This window comes from Colius striatus, chromosome 2, assembly GCF_028858725.1.
Source record: "Colius striatus isolate bColStr4 chromosome 2, bColStr4.1.hap1, whole genome shotgun sequence".
Classification (NCBI taxonomy): domain Eukaryota; kingdom Metazoa; phylum Chordata; class Aves; order Coliiformes; family Coliidae; genus Colius; species Colius striatus.
In genome coordinates this window covers 101,707,397-101,726,496 of record NC_084760.1, presented here as the reverse complement: position 1 = coordinate 101,726,496, position 19,100 = coordinate 101,707,397, and the positions used below count along the sequence as shown (strand labels likewise).

The window sequence follows — 19,100 nt, the reverse complement described above, 5'->3', positions numbered from 1 at the left end:
TTCAGACTTCATAAAAGAACGGACAAGTGATTGTCCAATCAAACTGCAGATGTGCAATGAATAGCACAGAGAACACAGATCTACCAAGTATATGCCAGTCCACCTGCTGACTTGTTGGATCCTGGTACAGACTTTTGTACTGACTAATTATTCATTCAAAAGTCTATTGAATATTTATCAGTTCTCTCAGTACTTTTATTGAATTCAAATTAAAAATAAAAGCATTAGCTTTTTACTTAAAGTATCATGAACTTGAAGTAATGTAAAGGAAATAATAAACTTTTATTTAGTTTTCCTCTAAAGAAAATTACTGTAGACTTGCATGAAAGATTAAATATATTTTACAGGTTACTAAATTGTCCTTCACTGACATTGAAGTCTGTATGGGTTAAAAACATGAGCAATACTTCGAGTAGGGTCCTGTTCAGGTATATTTGCAATGAGTGAGTGGGTCATTGACTCAGCAATGATCTTGTATTGCTGAAGTGTCAAGGCAGTCTTTTCAATGACCCCAGTGGGAACAATATCACATTCTCAATGCTAAGGCTAATACTTTTCCTGTCATCTGGGATCCGTTTAATACTGTGATGAGCTATCAATATCTAAAAAAATTCAAGTGGTTTACATGTTTCATGAGACTCCAAAGAAAGTCTAAAAAAATCTCATCTAAATGTTGACCTTTCATCCTGAGGTTAAAAATGAAAGAAAAAAAAATTGTATTTATATAAGCAGTATAAGGCATTGTTGTTTTAGAGGCTTAGATGAAAAACACCATCCAAACAAATAAATCCTCCCCCAAAATCCAGAATGACACTAAAAACCTGCCTTGATTGTTAGCATTTAAACAAACTTCACTTTTAAAAGTTAAATACTCCTTCTAAAACTCTGAAGATTATTTTGATGATGATAATAAGATAACTGCCTCTATCAAGGAGTTGAGGTATGTAACACAGAACTTATGTCATTTTCCCTTTTCTATTTGTTATTCCTTAAACTTGACATCTCTTGATCAGAAAAAAAAAAAAGGAAAAAAAATGTTAAAGTTGTCCGTGTTCTATCTTTAAACAGTTTGAGTTGTGTTATTTATGCTGCATTCTCTGATGCTGAACATGGCATACTACAGCTGAGAGGCAGGTGAAACTGAACATGTAGATTTCAGATTCCACTCCCTGTCCCTCAGGTTGTGATTGCCTCTATCCCCAATAAATAAACGTTGCATTAGATTTTGTGAGTAATCCACTCTCTGACCTCAGATGCTAACATTGTCATGTTGTTAGAATATGCTTCTCAGCTTTTACCAGTATTCCACATCCTTGGCGGGACAGACTGAACTAGGAAAAGACATGATGCTCTTCAGATAAACACTCCTTATACAATATTTTTGTAGCATATACAGACTCTGAACTATGCTTAAGAAATTTTAGAAACGTAAAAGAAACAACAAAGAAGCAGTGGCTAGTGGATACAGAGTACATGAAATCAGCAAGCGTCATGAATGCTGACTTGTCAGATGTACACAGCAGTGCTGAGCATTCATTCAAGTAATCAGTGATCGATCAGATTAAATGAAGCTAGGACAATCAGTAATGCCTGTAAACTTTTGCATGCAGAAACATAAAGGTGGAACTTAACTCTCTGCTTGAACAAAGACAAATTAACAACAGCACATTCAAAAAGCTTGCAGCCATGCAAATAAACATCATCTCATACTCAGGTGGTGTTTCATTTCTAAATGGTTTGATTCTAGAGGATTAATTCAACAGATAAAGGGAGAAACAGATTATATATATATATATATATACACACTCTCAAAATCAACATATTTCCTACCAGTATTTTGAAGACATTGGGCAAAAATAAGGAATATTTAGAAAATATTAAGAAAAAACAGCTAGACATTTTTGGGCAGTAATAGAAGAACAATTGGACTCACAGAAAGGAAAGAGAACAAAGTTGTAGTAGACAAAGCACAAGATGATCAAGGAGTCTAATAGAGACTTTTAATTGGAGATTGAAGATTATAGTAGTAGGATAGGAAAAATTAAACAAAAAAAGAGAAGGATCTCAAGATGGTCTAAAGAAAAGGTGCTTTAGGAGTTATGCATTATAAACAGCTGGAAGAGAGGTTCTCGTATTGTGCTGGTTTCAAGAATTATCAGACCTCTATTAAATTCCAGATCAATCAGGACTCTGGTACTTTCAAGACTGCAGACAGCTGACAGAAACACTGCGTTGAGACATTTGTGAAGAACTACTTAATTTATTTGCCAGCACACAATGTTTATTTTTCTACAGACTATGCTATTATTTTTGTATGAAATAGGACAGTAAAGGAGTGTCATCTCCCTTACTGAGAAATGAACACTGAGGCTAGAACTAGACTTCATATTTGCTATATAACAGGTGTTAGCAAATGGAGCGAGTTTAACTATAAGATCTACATAAGGAAATATTACTCACTTAACTAATTTATCAGGCTAAATTCAACCAGGAGTTAAAACAAACAAACACCAATAAGAAAACCTACAACAGGTCTCTTGCTCCCACTCCTATTTTTCATTATGAGATAAACTACTAACGAATTTAAAAGCACCCAAACCACTCAATAAAATATCGACCTTATTGTAGAATTGTCTAGAAGTCCATCACTTTCAGGGTAGGAATCTTATAAGCAAATTTTATCAAATAACATTATAGTTTGCCACAACATAGTTACCTGTGTCTTGTTAGATGAGAGGGGTATAGCGGATATTGTATACTTCGGCTTCAATTAGGCTTTCAACACTGTCTCCCAAAAGATTCTCATATAGAAGGTGATGATAGGCAGGCTATGTGGTTGAATAGATAGGCTTAGGGTGGTGGCAATCAGTGGCAGGAAGGGCAGTGACTAGCAATATACCTCAGGGGAAAAAAATTAAGTCCAGTCCTGTTCAACACTGTCATGGTTTAGGCCAATCCAGGGACAAAAGACCATGATTAGACTTAAGTACCACAGGCTTCAGAACTCCTGAAGGACAGGGAGGGCTTAATTGCTGCTATGGTCCCAGATAAAACAGACCAGGCTACTCAGCTTGGGGAAGAAAATGAAACTTATTTTAATCCACCTCCAATTAAAACATAACAAACAGAAATATCCAACAGAAAAAATAATAAAGAATAGGGTGAATGATGGAAGTGCAACCAGCTCTTTAAGATCACCTTTTCCCTTCTCTCTTCTTGAGCTCAGTGCCCTGAGTCTACTGTTATTACCTCCTCCCCCCATAAGCAGTGGCAGGGCCAGGGATTGGGGGTGCAGTCAGTCCTTTCCTGATGTCTCTTGCTGCTAATCACACTCCTGAGGAGAAGTGCTCCTCACCAGCCCTCCCTTGCTGCAGCTTGGGATCTCTCACACACCGAGCAGCCCTGCACATGCCGCTCTCGTGAGCTGCTGCAACCTCAGTTCATCTTTTCTGGGTTGGGATCTAAACTGCTCCCTCCGACCCAGAGTCTCCAGTTCTCACCCCCTCTGGCACGGGGTCTCTACTTCTCATCATAGGCTGCAAGGACATCCCTGGTCCAGCAGTACTCCTGTTTTTTTCCTGGTTGATGGGGTCTGTGTGTTGCCTCCATCTTGCCCTTCCCTTCCATCTCCTTCTACTACGCGCTTAGAATTCCCATCCTTAAATGGTAATGGCAAAGGTGCCAGATTGGCCTAGCTGGGCTGGAGGTGGGTCCAAAATTCAGAGCTGAGGAAATGTCTGAGAACACTTCACTGGGCCTGCACTGCAGCCGTCCCTCTGTTACCAAGCAAAAGCAGCTCCTTGCAAAACCATGACAAACGTCTTCATTAATGATCTGCATGATGGGGTAGAGTGTACTCTCAATAGGTTTGCTGCTGTAAAGCTGGGAGAAGCGGCTGATACACCAGAAGGTCATGCTACCATCCTGAGAGACCACAACAGACTGGAAAAATGAGCTGATGTGAACCTCTTGAGGTCCAACAAGCAAGTACAAAGTCTTGCAGCTGGGGAAGAAAACTTACAGGCACCAGTATATAATAAGGCTGTTCATCTGGAAAGCAGCTTTGTAGAAAAGGACATGGGAGATGTAGAGCATACCAAGTTGAAAATAAGCCAGTAATGTGCCTTTGTGGCACTATGAGGGTAATGAAGCACAAGCAAGAGTTGCACGGAGAGGTTCTAGAATCTCCATCCTCAGAGAAATTCCAAAATTATCTGAAAATCACCTAGGAAATCTGCTCTAGGTAATCCTTCTTGAGCAGGTGGGGTGCATTAGATGACATTTAGAGGTCCCTTCTGGACTCAGCCAATTGGCAATTTTGTGATTCTCTGAAATGCAGACAAATCCATAAAAATTCACCACATGTCAAAGACTACAGTGGCTCAAACAGTTGATGTGAGTCAAGTTCATCTAATAAATGCCACTCTTTTTATTTCAGATAGCCATAATTTTCTTTTTTTTAAATAAAAAATGTCAACATAGGAAAGTATTTTTCTAGATTTATTATGAGACACTTTAGTAGCAGAGAGCTCTAACCCCTTTGCTCTTCACAAACATTTTTCTGGATTGTCCCTGATGATAATCAATTTACTTGCCTGCTTTAAAATATTTAAATAAAAATATTTTTTAATTTAAATTAAACATGGGAAGGAAATGCATAAAAATATAACAGAAACTTCAGTGTTATAAATGTCATGTTATGTAATTCAGAGACCCAGGTTCTGTGGCAATTTTTCTGAACATTGACACTTGGAAAACGAAGACAGTATAGTTCACTATAGTGGAATATTAGTTGACTATATAATGGAAAAACTAAAACCAGAAACAATAAATGAATTAGTCTGCTTCTGACTAAGGAACAAAATGTTGCCTTTCAAAAGACAGCAGCAGGAGGTCACATATTTTGTTACTTTTTAGGCCAATCTTAACATAATACAAGTCTATTAAAGTGCTGCCTGACATGTATAGACAACATATGGACTGGGAGAATATTCTTGTTCTCTAATTACCAAACAAGCAAATTGGAGTCTTGATTTTCTTCTCATTTGCATCTGTGAAAAAAGTTAAGCTTTTGCAGTATTCTAATTTTCATCAAAAGCTATACAAATGATGTATATGAGTATTAGATGCAGCACTTAAAAGTTATTCCATTAAAATGGAAGAAATGCCAATGAGTTGAATGTAAAGTTTTTTTCTTTTAGTATTCTGTTCTCAGAGCACTCTGCATACTTTTCATGACAAGTACTTAGTTTTCAAGTTTGACTAACATTAACTCTTCTTACCTTTTCATCTTCTAACTGTACCAAAGTTTATGACATTATAAAATCAATAAAACAAACCAAAATATCTGAGTAGCTGGAGAAGATACCAAGCATGCCAGACATATAGGGTACTTTGCCTTTAAAACACAAAAGAGTTAAAATAGGATAATTCATAAAATCTGTAGCAGAGAAATTAAAGAGAAAAGTACTACAGATTGTCATAAGACAGAACCACCTGATAGCATTAAAGGAATGACCATTACAGTCTATGAGATAGCCTAAGTACCCCTCAAGGGCCTGTACATGCTTCACTTGCTTTATGTGAAGCCTTGCATCCTTTCGAGTACAATCTTGTTAATCAGTTCTCAAGGTCACAGCTGAATGCAAGAAAGACAGGCTGTGCATCTGTAGAAGATGCTTATTTCTGGAAAAAAATTATAGTTCTATTTATGTGAAAATGATATGCAGTTATGTAGTATGCAAGTCCAAACTTGCCAACACTCATCCCATTGACATCATAAAAACCCCAAAACACCAGACCTTCAAAACTCTGCACAATCAAAGCCTAAAGGGTCAAATAAGAGTTTTCCAAGGTGTTTCCACACCCACTACAGGGTTTCCAGTTGACAAGAGAAAATGCTGAAGGGGAGAGGAAGAGCAACCATCACAGTAATATGTCATTCTCATTTGAACCTAGGTAACTATGGGACAGGCAGAATGGGATGTAGAAAGGTAGTAGATTTAGCTTTATTGTTCTCTTCTACCATTATATTACCCAGTATAGCTTCCTCTTCCATTAAAGGGGTAAGTGGAAGAAGGAAGAGAGACTGGCTAGGAGGGTATTCAGCAGTGAGTAAACTTCAGCACTGAACAGTTGTTCCATTTCTCCATTGATCCCAGGACAGCACAACTACACAGTGTCTTTGAAAACACATTTTCATAAGTAAACCATAACAAATTATTGGGTTCCAATATATGGCCAGGCAGCACTAAAATTAGATTTCTGAAAGTGAAGTTCCAATAAGACAGTACAGGCATTATAAAAACTGTGGAATTATTCTCACTCAATAAAAAAATGCACAAAATTTCCTAGCCAAGCAAACAAACACAAACAAACAAAAAAATCCAAACAGCTTTCATGGTTTTGTTTAAAAAAAAAAAATCTATGAGCCAAAGAAATATAATAAAGCAAACAGATGAAATAAAAATGGATTACATAGTTAAGCCTCTGGAGAAAGGAGAGGGAGAAGTTACCATCATTTGACATCAAACGAGTAAACCTTGCTGATGGAAAGGAACTTTAGATGGCTGTTAATGCTGTCCTGACCTGTAATTCCTAACAATGATCATGGAATTTTCACTGGAGAATGATTTATGGGAGAAAGAGTCTAACAGTTTCAGCAAGCTCAGAAGAGAGATAAATGGTGCTGATACAAGATGGCAACCACCAGAGTGATGAAAGCATAAGAAGGTAAACAGTTCTTCCCAAGAAGTTTAAAGACTTTGCCATTCACACCTGTAGGACCCAGTAAGGACCAATACATCCACCAGCATTGTTGTGATAATTCTTCACTAGCCATGGAGAGATCATGAACATCTCAGAGTCAAAACGCTTACTTGAAACTTTCTCTACTCCTCAGGACCGTTATAGTTGTCTTTGAAAGATGGTAAAGAAATAACAGCTTATTTTAAAAAAAATCAGTTTGATTTAATATCTACTTCTTTTTAAAATTATTTTTTATAAACATGATTACTTTAGCAGACACACACACAAAAATATACCCATACAAAACTATAACAACTATTTTGGCTGAAATTACGGATATATTTGAAAAACAAGACAGAAAAAGAGATATTTATTGAAAGGATGAAAGTCTTTCAATAGCCTTTTCTCTTTCCTTACTTGTGTTTAAACTAAAATACCAAAGATCAAATTACAAATATATTGAACTGAATAAAGATAAACTGGCTTCAGAAAGTCACCTATGTAACCAGACTGAACCATATTGCAGATGAGCTTCACTCTCACCACATGCTTCCTGATCAGGACATGGTCTGACTCCTTTTAAGGCATATATATTAAAAATGATTAAATATAACCTCTTTTGACAGAAAATCCAATACAAGTCAGACAGTTTGGCTCTGTAAGGCAGCAAAGGCATAGTCATGCCCATTAGTTTAGTTCAAGATTGATATCAGCACTGTCAATCTGTATGCAAGAACAGGTTTACAGAGATAACATCTCTAAGCGCAGTCTGCTTTGCTGCATGGTATGTCTCAAGAGGCCTGTCCTGGGTTTCTTGGCAGCTGTTTGTATGATACTGGCTTTAGCAAACCCAGAGAATATACTTTATGGGAAGAGGCCTGACCTCTTTTTGTTGCTGCTAAGAAAACAAGTAGAAGAAAGAAGTACTGAATTTGCAATTTGAAAAATGTGAATGGCATTTACATGCCAAAAGAGCACAGTCTCTGGTTGCTACTTTTACCAGAGATACTGGTGGATTTGTCTCCTGTGCAAAGTGAAATAAGAATAGTGTGATTTGTGGGGAGGAAAACACTTAAAAATGTAATATACTTCAAATAACTAACAAATAAATAACTATGCTTACAGAGAAGAAAGTAAGACAAAGGAAGAAACAAGTACATAGGTATACATACACACACACATATATATGTGTACACCTATGTATTATATAAAAATGTATATGAAGAAGTTAAAGTTCCATTTTGATTCATAAACCTGTAGGAGTATATACCTGACACAGATCTAAAAGTGAATTAGACTAGATATTTTTTAGATTTTATGGCTCTAGAAAAACACTGCGGAGGCTCCGAAATCTGCACAAAGCAGCAGTATTTATGCTAACTCATGTATTCAGTAGATTATGGATCATTCTTTTCTTATCTTACCACCTAGTGATACACACTTTCTCTACTATTTCAATCACTATTCAGTAACACTGAGCTCTTCCACTAGCATTTCCAATCACAGTCACAGTTGATCACTGGAGATCAGCTGTAAGATTGGTCTTCTCTGCAAGCGAGTTATATCAGTGTAATTAGAGAAAAGATATTAAAAAAAACCTGAAAACCTTTGATGGACAAATGCTTACTGCATTTCAGTGTATGTTGATCTGGAATTACTTTAAAATAAAGTAGAATAAGCACCTCAAGCGAAAATAAAAAGTACTTGGCACAGGGATTTGTACCACTATAGAAACATGTTGTAATTGGTGCTATTTTTCCTGTTGCATCGTCACATTGACTTGCATGTGCAACATCATTTTTACAAACTTGTACTTGGAAAATGATCATTCCTTTAATGGTTCCCATGTTCATCAGTCTTCAAATGACTGCAGGCACCTCCCTTAACATGTCACAGACACTGACTGAACTGACTGATCTCATCCCTATGATTTATTTCTTATTTTCAAACCACATTGCAAATCAGCATTTTTTGCACCCAATTCATAACCTTTTTCTATAAACAATTTTAACTTTTCTTCTATATTTCATGTTCCATCAGAAGACTGAATTTATTTTAATTGTCCTTGCCCAATCTCACCTTGGATTTTTCCTTTATAAGAAAAATTTAGTTGTGTTGATAACTTAGATGATAATGAACTTAGTACATCACATCACATTTACTATTATCATTTAACAACAATGATTCTGTTATTGCAATCATCTAGTATTTCAAAATTGCTAAGTTTAAAGTAAACATTTATTTTAGCTTATTAAATGAAGTTTTACTGAAATTCATTAATTTGGAGAAGGAATTTCTTTGCAGAAGTTGTAAGAAAGTTAGAGTCCTACAGAAAAAAATAAAGAACTGGCTTCAGAAATCTCATCTTCAGAGCCAATCTTTAACAACATCCACAAAATGAGGGAAAGGAAGAGTAATGATCATAGAAATTCACAGCAAAAGTATGAGTGATCATCAGCTGCAAAGAAAAAGAAGGGTATTTCTAGCTAATAAATTCCATTAAAGTTACATCAATTGCTTTTGAATGATTACATGACTGTAATCCACTAAGAGAGCTTTGCACACTCATTTGTTTATAATAGTTGATAGAAAACGTGTGAACTATTTTCCTTACACTGCTATTACAGTACAGTGCTATGACAGTTTATTCTACATCCTGGTTTACAGAGAAATAAAACAATAAGTGCACCTATTTACTATACATATATCTAAATGAACATATTTCTTGAATGTATTTTCAATCCTTGTTTTCCCAGACAAAATTTTGTACTTATGTGCCCCTGAAATTGACACACAGCAAGAATATGATTCCAGAATTTGGGATTACTACCTAGCCCCAGACATCTATGGAAAGCAGTACGTATAGACTTGCCACCAAATTTCATACATGTTATTTTCCTAAAGTGTTTTAATTAGTTTTTACAAAATCTTATAACAATCCCTAATACAGAGCTTTTACATTGAAGAATTGAATGGCTATTAAAGACATTACCTAGAACTACAGTTACTGCTTCATGTTAGATCATTAAGTGACTCTGTGAAGTGTCAAGTAACATTTAATAAAGTTACCTCCATATTATGACAGATTCTCTGTCCTAAGAATATCCTTTGGTGTGTTTGATTTCAGAAATCACATTCTGCTGCTTTTACCAGATACAGCTACTTTCAATTTTTGCTAAATTAATGCAAATTCAAATTATTCTGCTATGTGCATATTTAGGTTTTTGCTGCTGGGCTGCCTCATTCTTTCCAATATTTTCCACTCATTTTCTATGCTACAAATGCCAACCACATCTTCCACAAACACTTTTTTTGCTTTCTAATTTTTTCTAAATTACAATAAGAGATTTCCAATGGTGCTATAGCAGATGTCAATGATCTTGCTATGATTTTATGACCCAAAAATAACCTAGAAAAAAATAATCCATAGTAGAAAGCAAATGTTCATGCTACTTTTTTCTTTACAGAGCTTTACAAAACTAAATATACAGAATAGTTATTCTTCTGTGCATTTAAAACTAGTTACATTAATTTTTGTAGATTTTATCCAAGACATACTGCCCTAAAAGGATTCTTCTATTATTAATGCAAATGTTAACAAATTACAAACTCTTTATGACTTCGTCAGAAACAGATTTAATAGCTCTGTTTCTTCCACATTAAATAACTGTCTTAAAGACATCTTCACAGAATCATAGAATTTAATCTTCTGAAAATTAGTCTTTAACAGACTTGGTGCTCAGCATTTTTCAATACCATTTACAGGAATATTTAGGAATTTTCCTTATTTTTACTTGAATTCTGCTTCAGTACCAGCCTACATTGTCTACATCTTTTTCAGTTCCGTGTTGGGTTTATGTGGAGCCACTTGTAATTGGTAACGGGGAGGGGGCTGCAGTACCACCTCCGTAAACAGTTCCTGAAACTTACACCAGCTCTTAGTTTGGACTCACCTACAGCCCAGCAGGGACAATCTGGTGACTCTGCAATCACTGTTTAAGAACAGAAATTTGTAATGTGTAGGAAGTGGAAGAGTAGAGCAAGATGGAGGTGACCACACAGAGCCCGCAGTCAGAGGAGGAGGAAAGGAGGAGGAATGCCGGACTGGAGACCTCCCTGCAGCCCATAGGAGAAAAGAGCAGGCTGTTTCTCTGCAATTAATGGAGAGCTCTGAGAGAACTCCATGCCAAAGAGGATGAATTTTGGAGACTATGCTGAAGGGGACAAGTGTTTTGGACCCAAATCTAGAGGAAGAGGAGAGGAGCTGCAGCCCTTGGGATGAACACATCAGAGAAACCTGTGCAGGGCGGAGAGGACTGGATAAGAGTTCACCTGCCCTGAAATGATACAAGCAACAGAGGCCGTCAAGAAAGGACTGACTGAAATCCCCATTCCCTATCCCCTTTGCCACTCAGTATGGGGGAGGAGATAAAGACACTGGGATCAGGGCTCTGAGCCCAGGAAGAGGGGAGGAGTGAGGAAAAGGCGATCTGAAAGGGATGGTTGCACTCCTCATTGTCACCCTACACTGTTGTTTCCAGTTGGATATTTCTGTTTGTTATATTTTTGGTTGGTGATGGATTAAATTAAGTTTAATTCTCTTCCCCAAGTTGAGTAGTCTTGTCTGTTTTGCCTGGGACCACACACGTCACTTAGTGGGCTTAAAAGGCCCTTGATACTTATGGCTGATTGTGGTCCTTTGTTCCCAGAGGGGACTAAACCTCAAGTTCCCTCAGTTATCTACGTTTTCTGATTCTTTTGTCCTAGTGGAATGCACTTCTTTCCTAAACAACTCTTGATGACAATGGTATAAAAATTGGTTTCTCAAAACTAAATTCAATTAGATAGATACTCATTAGTATTTATCTTTCTCTCTGGGACACTGAATATAAAGAATAAAACAAAAAGGAGAGTTGGAAAAAACTGAAATTGTGAAATGAAATTGAGAAGTTGTACTTTATCACTCATGAAGTTAGAAATGCACATTACATAAATTAGTTCACAATAGAAATAAAATTCAGTTGCAGGTGTTTCAAAACCACTTAAATATACCAAAAGTCATATATAAAAAACAGCAGTAAGACAAGACACCTCCTTCCACAGTTCCTTCCTACCTTTGATAAGTCCTTTTAGTTAGGCAGAAAATTAATGCAGTTATCTGCCTTTACTACTTTGGCTGATGTTCAGTTAATCAAGACAGTCGTTCTGCCCCCAAGTAGTTGGAAAGGTTTATGACTGGGAAAGTTGGAGAGATACAACAGTAAGTACACTTCTTATTTGATAACTTACACTGTCTTTCAGAGATGCATTAGATTTCAAATCTGCCTCAGTACAGTAGACACAAAAAAACTCTGTGAGTAAAATGGGTAACAGAGCAATATTCTCCATTAAATCTGCTTCTTAGAGAAATAAGTTTGCAAGACGTTATGTTTTTTCATACATGCTATCGATCTGCATGTATACACATACAATTTTTTGTACATATGCTTTAGTGTTTTACCTGAACTGTATTTGAAAACAATTTTAACACAAAGACATCTTATTTCTCTATACTTATCTCTCTCCTATCTTCTGTCAGTGATTCATTTACAACACATTGAATGTTATTTACTAAATGTCAATTCATTAAAAATGTTAAAGCAGTGACTATTTGTTAAAGGGTAGACTTCTCATTGTTGCATTTGATTTTATAACATTTTCTTTAGCTGTCACATTCATGTCCAATTCCTCATTGTTAAAATATTGCAAAAGACAGTCAGAGACAGTAAAAAGCGATGGTCCAATATCTCTCAGTTTACTGAAGATTAACCAAATGGCCAACTGCTTGGCAGACAGCAACAGCTGAAGTTCCTCTACAAAACCTTGCCATAATGCTTCAGTGGAGACCTGAAACAGCTCTGTTTTTCAGTTTGTTCCTTCAGACCCCAGGTGTCTGTTGAGATTATTAGGCTTGCTCATTAGTATCATCACCTGTGACAGTGAGTCTTTGAAATATGGATCTCTCTTCAGAGATCTCAAATAACATTTCTCAAAAGTCACTATACTGCTATTAGATAGTGATAATATTAACTGTTACTAACTTTACCCACAGCAAAACCAGAGATAAAAATTCTTTGTCTTTTGTGTTAGAGAATTATTTTAAAAAGAAAACTACAAACACCTGAACTTTCAAGCACCCATGACAGAAAAGGCATACTGTGAGCTTGCAAGTTTCAAAAAACCCTCTTTGAACAACATTTCACAAACATCTGCTACACTGCTTTTCTTGGATTTTGCAAATTAATTCTATATTTAAACTTACTGCACTTGCAGAAAAAAATTACGTTCGTTAGCTCACATTTTTCATTGATTGCTCATATGCAAGCAGCCATATCCATCAGCTTGGGCAAAATATTTTGGCAATGAGGTCTACCAAATTTTGCACTTGCTGTACTTGGATATCTGATACATTTCAGTTTTAAAACTAGTGATTAATCCAAACACACTTAAACTATTATGTCTTTGCATCTTAAAATATTCATTAAAATACATAATTGAGGCTTAGGTTAGATGGGGCTTTGAGCAACCTCATCTAGTGGACCAGGCATCCCTGCAACGGCAAGGTCCAACCCAAACTTTCTATGAAAACTGCAATAACAGCTCATTATACTAATTGTGCCATAAATAAGAATGGCAGAGAAGATACTGCAGACCATAGAGATAATATTCTGCAGTCTTCAGGTTTCATTTGAAACTTCATATGAAAAACAAATTTGATGATATGTATTGCATCCTGTATGAAGCTGGAAATGCACAGTACAGAAATATATTGAAATCAGAAACAAAATTCACTTCTGACTGCCTTGAAAAATTCTTATCTGTGACTATTAGAAAACATGTAAACATAGAATCATAGAATGGTAGGGGTTGGAAGGGAGCTCTAGAGATCATCTAGTCTAACCCCCCTGCAGAAGCAGGTCGACCTAAACATGCCACAAGTCATTTATGCTTATATTCATCAATATGTGGATAAAAAGAAAATAAGTAGAAAAAGAATATATGTAAAAAAGAAAAATCAACAGGCAGTCAAGACATTTTCTTCCATTTTTTCTTCCTTGTTAACTGTACACTAATGCATATGCCAAGTAAACAAGGCATTAAGGTAAAACAGTTCAGCACCCCAAAGAAAAGAAAGTAGGCAGGTTTTGTTCTCCTAAGTGGAGAGAAAAGCTCAGTGTTTTATGTTAGGAAAGGAGATGAGTGAAGTTGCAAAAAATCTTCCTTACTTGTCCCCTGCCAGCAAAGGATGTGCACAATATGACAGTAGAATATATTCACCAATCTATTCTTTTCTTCACAAATCTATAGAAGCCGGAAGCTTGCTCACTGAGATGCAATTGCAACGCACATCTTAATAGATTCAGAGGGAAACCTGTAAGAATTGCAATGCTCTCCTGTCTTTGCCATAGAGGGCTGCCTAACACTAGTGGTTACAATTCAATGGAAAGGTTATGCCAAGAGAATTTTATGCATCTTCTAGAAGCCCTTGGTACAAGTGTTTGCATCTAAAACTCATGGTGTGCAACACTAAAGAAACAAAGGTCACTTACTGGCAGTATGAAATTTTTTTTCACATTTCAAAATGACAACAAAAGTACAAAAATTGTTTTCTCTGCATGATTTTGCTTGGATCAGCAGTCAAATATTACAGCTGTAACAATCAGTATTCTATAGGCTACCTTAGCAGGGAAAGAAAAAAGCTCTAAACCAATTAGCAACAGTTCTTAGTCTGATATTTGATTAATTTCTTACTTGAAATAAGTGATTATTAAGAAACTGTATTAATTTTAGGAGCATTAGGAAAGAAAGCAGTAGACATTGTCACTGATGGTCATAGTACTTAGACAAAGTAGATTTAATTCTTAACATAATTTCTTCCCACTCATCTTTGAACTATTCAAGGTATATAAAGACAATAGAACATAACAGGAAGAGATTTGGACCAGAGTTCACATTATCAACACAGGCCACAGAGAGGGAAAACCTCCTTTAAAAAAAAATATGAGATAAATATAGATTTAATAATTTACTTGGATTATAATAGCCCAAGGAGTAATTTTAGGATCCTACACCTCAGAAGCAAAGAGAAATAGTAATTATAAGCCTAAAATAATGTGCTATCTACTCTTCTGAAAAGCGTCACATGGGCAATGTCTTTAAAGACACACAGTCTGTATTTTGATCTTGGAAGGGAACAGAAAGCCCCCAGTACATTCACTCTGAGTTTCTCCCTCCAAGTACTGACCTTCTTCAGTACTTTCCTGCCCATGAGTCTAATGTGATCACAGTCTGAACTGATTTGGCCGAAAAGAATTATGACAGAAACCTTCATTGCAGTTACCCTTGACGAACATGTAGCATATGCACTTCTAACTCCTGCCACTAACAAAACGAAGCTTTCACTTCCAACTCCATTATTAGGAAGTACAAATAGCAGGAAAACATAATACAAGATTCCACTGTCAAAACATAATACAACAGCAAATACTTCTTCTTGAGAATTCTTTCTGTTAAGCGACAGCGAGCCCTATATACCTTTTACACTTATCTGTATCTGTTGGAAACTTAAAATAACGGTGCCTTTAGGAATTGTACCCTACTTAGTTTGTGAAAGATGACGTGAGGCACTTTTGTTCTGCACATTTTACTTTTACATTGCTTAACACTGCTGTTTTTCCTGACCGTGATTTACAGGTACCCTGGGATACTCCTAACCCCTTTTGATGTTATTTCTACTGGAAACAGTTGACAAAAGCAGATCTCCCCTTGAGGATTACACAGTTTTCGTATTTGTTTCAACTTTCAGCCATTTGCTCAACCTATTGGGAACTTCTTCAAAGAGATGAAATAGCAACCCATCACCTTGAATGCTACAGAGAAAAGTAAATGCATAAAGGCTGCCAATTCACACCAACTCTGTGACAGATAAGTACGATACATTGAAAGGCGCTACACTACATGGAATATGGGCTATGGATTTAGCATAACCCTACAGAGGTATTTGGTTCTGAAGTATTTCACTCTGTTAGTCAGAGCTGCATGGAAATATTTATACAGAATATAAACCCAAGGCAAACAGAAAGTGTGCCTAACGTAAACTTGAGAATAAAAATTGGCAATAGACTTAAACATTACTTCCACTTTGTATATTTCTATATATCATAGAGTGCACTATTGCTTTAAATACAATTTTTGTGAGCTCTGCAAACCTAGCAAAAACCATACAAACACTATGCCAAGAATCTTGGAGCTTAACTGCTTTGCCTGTGGTGGACTAACTCTCCATGATAAATAGATGGAAACAACTAGAGAAATGGCATACCTTGCTACAAAAGTAATATTTAAGAAATATGTAAATAGTACCTGGTTGTCATCTTTTTCTGTTCAATTTTTCAGTAAAACAGAAGAAAAATTTATTGTGAAGAATAGACACCATTTTCATGTTTTACTATAGTGAAGTCAATACAAAGTAACAGCTAAAGTACCAGTTACACCTCTTTTCCATCTGAATGATACAGAATGATAAAAGTAGGCTTCATAAAATATTACAAACTGCACGGTGCCTTGAATGCTACTTTTCAACTGCATAGGAGTATTAGAAAGTAGTTACCAGCACAAATAAAGTCACCTAAATGTTTAACTAAAGGAAAAAAGTTATGAGTATTTATATAATTTCTTTGAGTTACATACAAATATTCCAAGAATACCAGGTTAGAGAAAAGAATTAGAAACTCAAAAACCTGAGTAGGTTTTTCATAAGTAGCCCAAGAATTTATAATGAGCTTTGTGCAACACTGATACATGATTTTACTGTATAGGTCTTTGCAAAAGAGGCTTACCTTTCAACATCCCTGCAACTGGAAAAAAAAGATCAGAAATAGAAACTAAAATAATTTCTTTCACAGGATTAATTGGAGAATTGTTCAATTAACTCAAAGACACACGTGAAATTGTATTTTAACAATTCACAAGACTGGCTATAGAAAAAATGGTACCTTATTTTTTGGTAACAGCTGCAAATGCTTAATACATAAAACTGCTTCATATACTTTTATGGTTTTAAAAACACACTTATGAAAGGTAATCAGCATTTTATGTACGAATACGTTCTCAAAACTTCAGTGTTTTCACATAGAAAAGCAAATAAATAAGTTGACTGAATGACAGAATAATTTTCTTCTGTTTTAGTTTCTGTAATGTGGCCTAGAGAAGAGGTTTTTAGACAAGGTTTTTTTTCCTTATTTTTCTTTTTTTTTTCTTCTAAATACAAGGGAGAGATTAACAAAAACCGTAAGTTGACAGAAACAAACAATTTCTCCTGTAGTCTAGAAACACTTAAGAGTTCTTATTAACTCAGTGGATACAAGTCCTGGAGACAGGTACTGTTTATCTTACAAAACTCATTTTCTAGTTTGTCAACTTTACCACTCCATGGTGCTTCATGGTGTTCAGTGAACTCTTCTGATGCTTCCTGAGCCCTACACAGGGAATACTAGGACATGAGTAATCTTTTCCATGCCATCTTACAGCCAGCATAAAAAGTAAACTTCCCTTGTAGATCTAGTTTCAGCAATGTGCCTTTGGGTTTCAGCTTCAAGACTATCCCAAGCTGACTGTGATAAAGAGCCAGGCTATCTATCACAGTACTGTGTAAGGTATCTGTCAGTCATTGCCATCTGTCTTATGATCAGGGATCAGTTATTTTTCCTTTTTCATTTACCACTACAGACACATACTAGAGTTCTCCACTGCAGTAAACCAAACCATTCCTCTTGCTCAGTGAATTATTAGAAGGGATAGGAGTGCTAGCCACTTTTAAGTAGTTTTGTCTGCAACCTTGTTGCAAAATGCTGAGGCACCACTTTGACAGAAACTGATATTTAGCCTTTAACCTATACCTAGAAGCGAGCTCTGTTAACACATTAGAGGGATGCTGTCAAAACCAGGTCTTCCAGAATACACATCATATGAATAAGTACTGAGTTCAAGTGTGCCTTGCAACTTCTCTATTTTGCCCTACAATTATCATTTCACAGTTCTATTTGGCTTACATTTTCATGGAAGGAACCCTGCACTGAGGCAGAGTCCACTTCCACATTGGTTAAGCACAAAAGACAAGAGGAATTTAAGTAATATTGCCTACTTCCTGCTGATTTCATCTTGTGCAGTTTCACAGGCCAGTACAAAAGATCTGCTCATGAGTGGGAGATTAGGAGGTGTACAGGAGAACAGAGGTCATATACAAAATCTTATGAAGTATACAGTAAGGTAGAAGAGAGAATATCCTCTTCATCTTCTCCCTGCATCACTTAAGGAATGCGAGAGGAAATCTACACCTCTACCTCTAGGAGGTATGAGAAGTCAAATTCTGGCTACATAAATAAATGTATCGGTGCATTTACAACCTTTAGAACTGCAAGAAGGCTGCTGGAATGTTCTCCTGCTCACTCTTAGGACAATTGATCTCACTGTCTCCTAACAAACAATTAATTTGATGGCCCAAAAGATGAGAATGATGAGCTCATGCCCTCAGCTTCAGAGATCTTGCTATGATCAAACAATGTCAGCCATTTAGAAAACTAAACTGAACTTTCATGATATAAAAAGTATCTCTGTGCTTTATAATGGAAAACAAATCTATTTAGGAAAATTGAATCTGCAATGCAAAATAAAGAGAAGACTGAAAGACTTATGTGTATGAGTAGCTTCAAAGAACCTGTTGTCTTATCACAGATAGATAACTAGGAATTGATAGTCAGATGCTCAAGCACCCAAATCCTACCCTTCTTAGGGTACTCAGTCTAAAGTCATAAAAACCTTTATAAATAAAATACAATAAGTCACATAACAGCATCTAAAAGCTAGAATAGCATGAGGCCAATGGGAATATGTGTTATACTTCCCTGTTTAGTGTCTAAATCCAATAAGCTTATTCATAAATGAATATTCCCAGACCATGTGCTGAGTTAAAAGTCTAATGAAACTTAGGCGCCCATAGTTATTTGATGCCTTAATTTAATGAGAATTGATGTGCTTTTGTGATATGTCAATAGGTAATCCAATAGTAAATTCTGGGAACACTTCAACTAAGCAAATACAGAAAATCTTCTCTTATCTCTTTCTTACCTTTGGGATTTTGTCATTTTGCTACAAAATACAGGTAAAAATATAACTTCATGAGTATGAGTGAATAGGTCTATACTGAATATATCAATTCAGGAAAATGTCAACATATCCATTTCAAACTTGACAGAAGTAATTACAACCAGTTCTCAAGCCTAAATAAACATACTATGTCTGATAGTCTTCTCTCT

At 36.0% G+C, this 19,100-nt stretch overlaps 1 protein-coding gene across 1 annotated transcript in view; it reads right to left on the bottom strand.

Moving 5' to 3' along the window:
- Window positions 1-19,100, bottom strand: part of PRKN (parkin RBR E3 ubiquitin protein ligase) — a 710,202-nt gene that overhangs the window by 339,381 nt on the left and 351,721 nt on the right. The window lies entirely within an intron of this gene.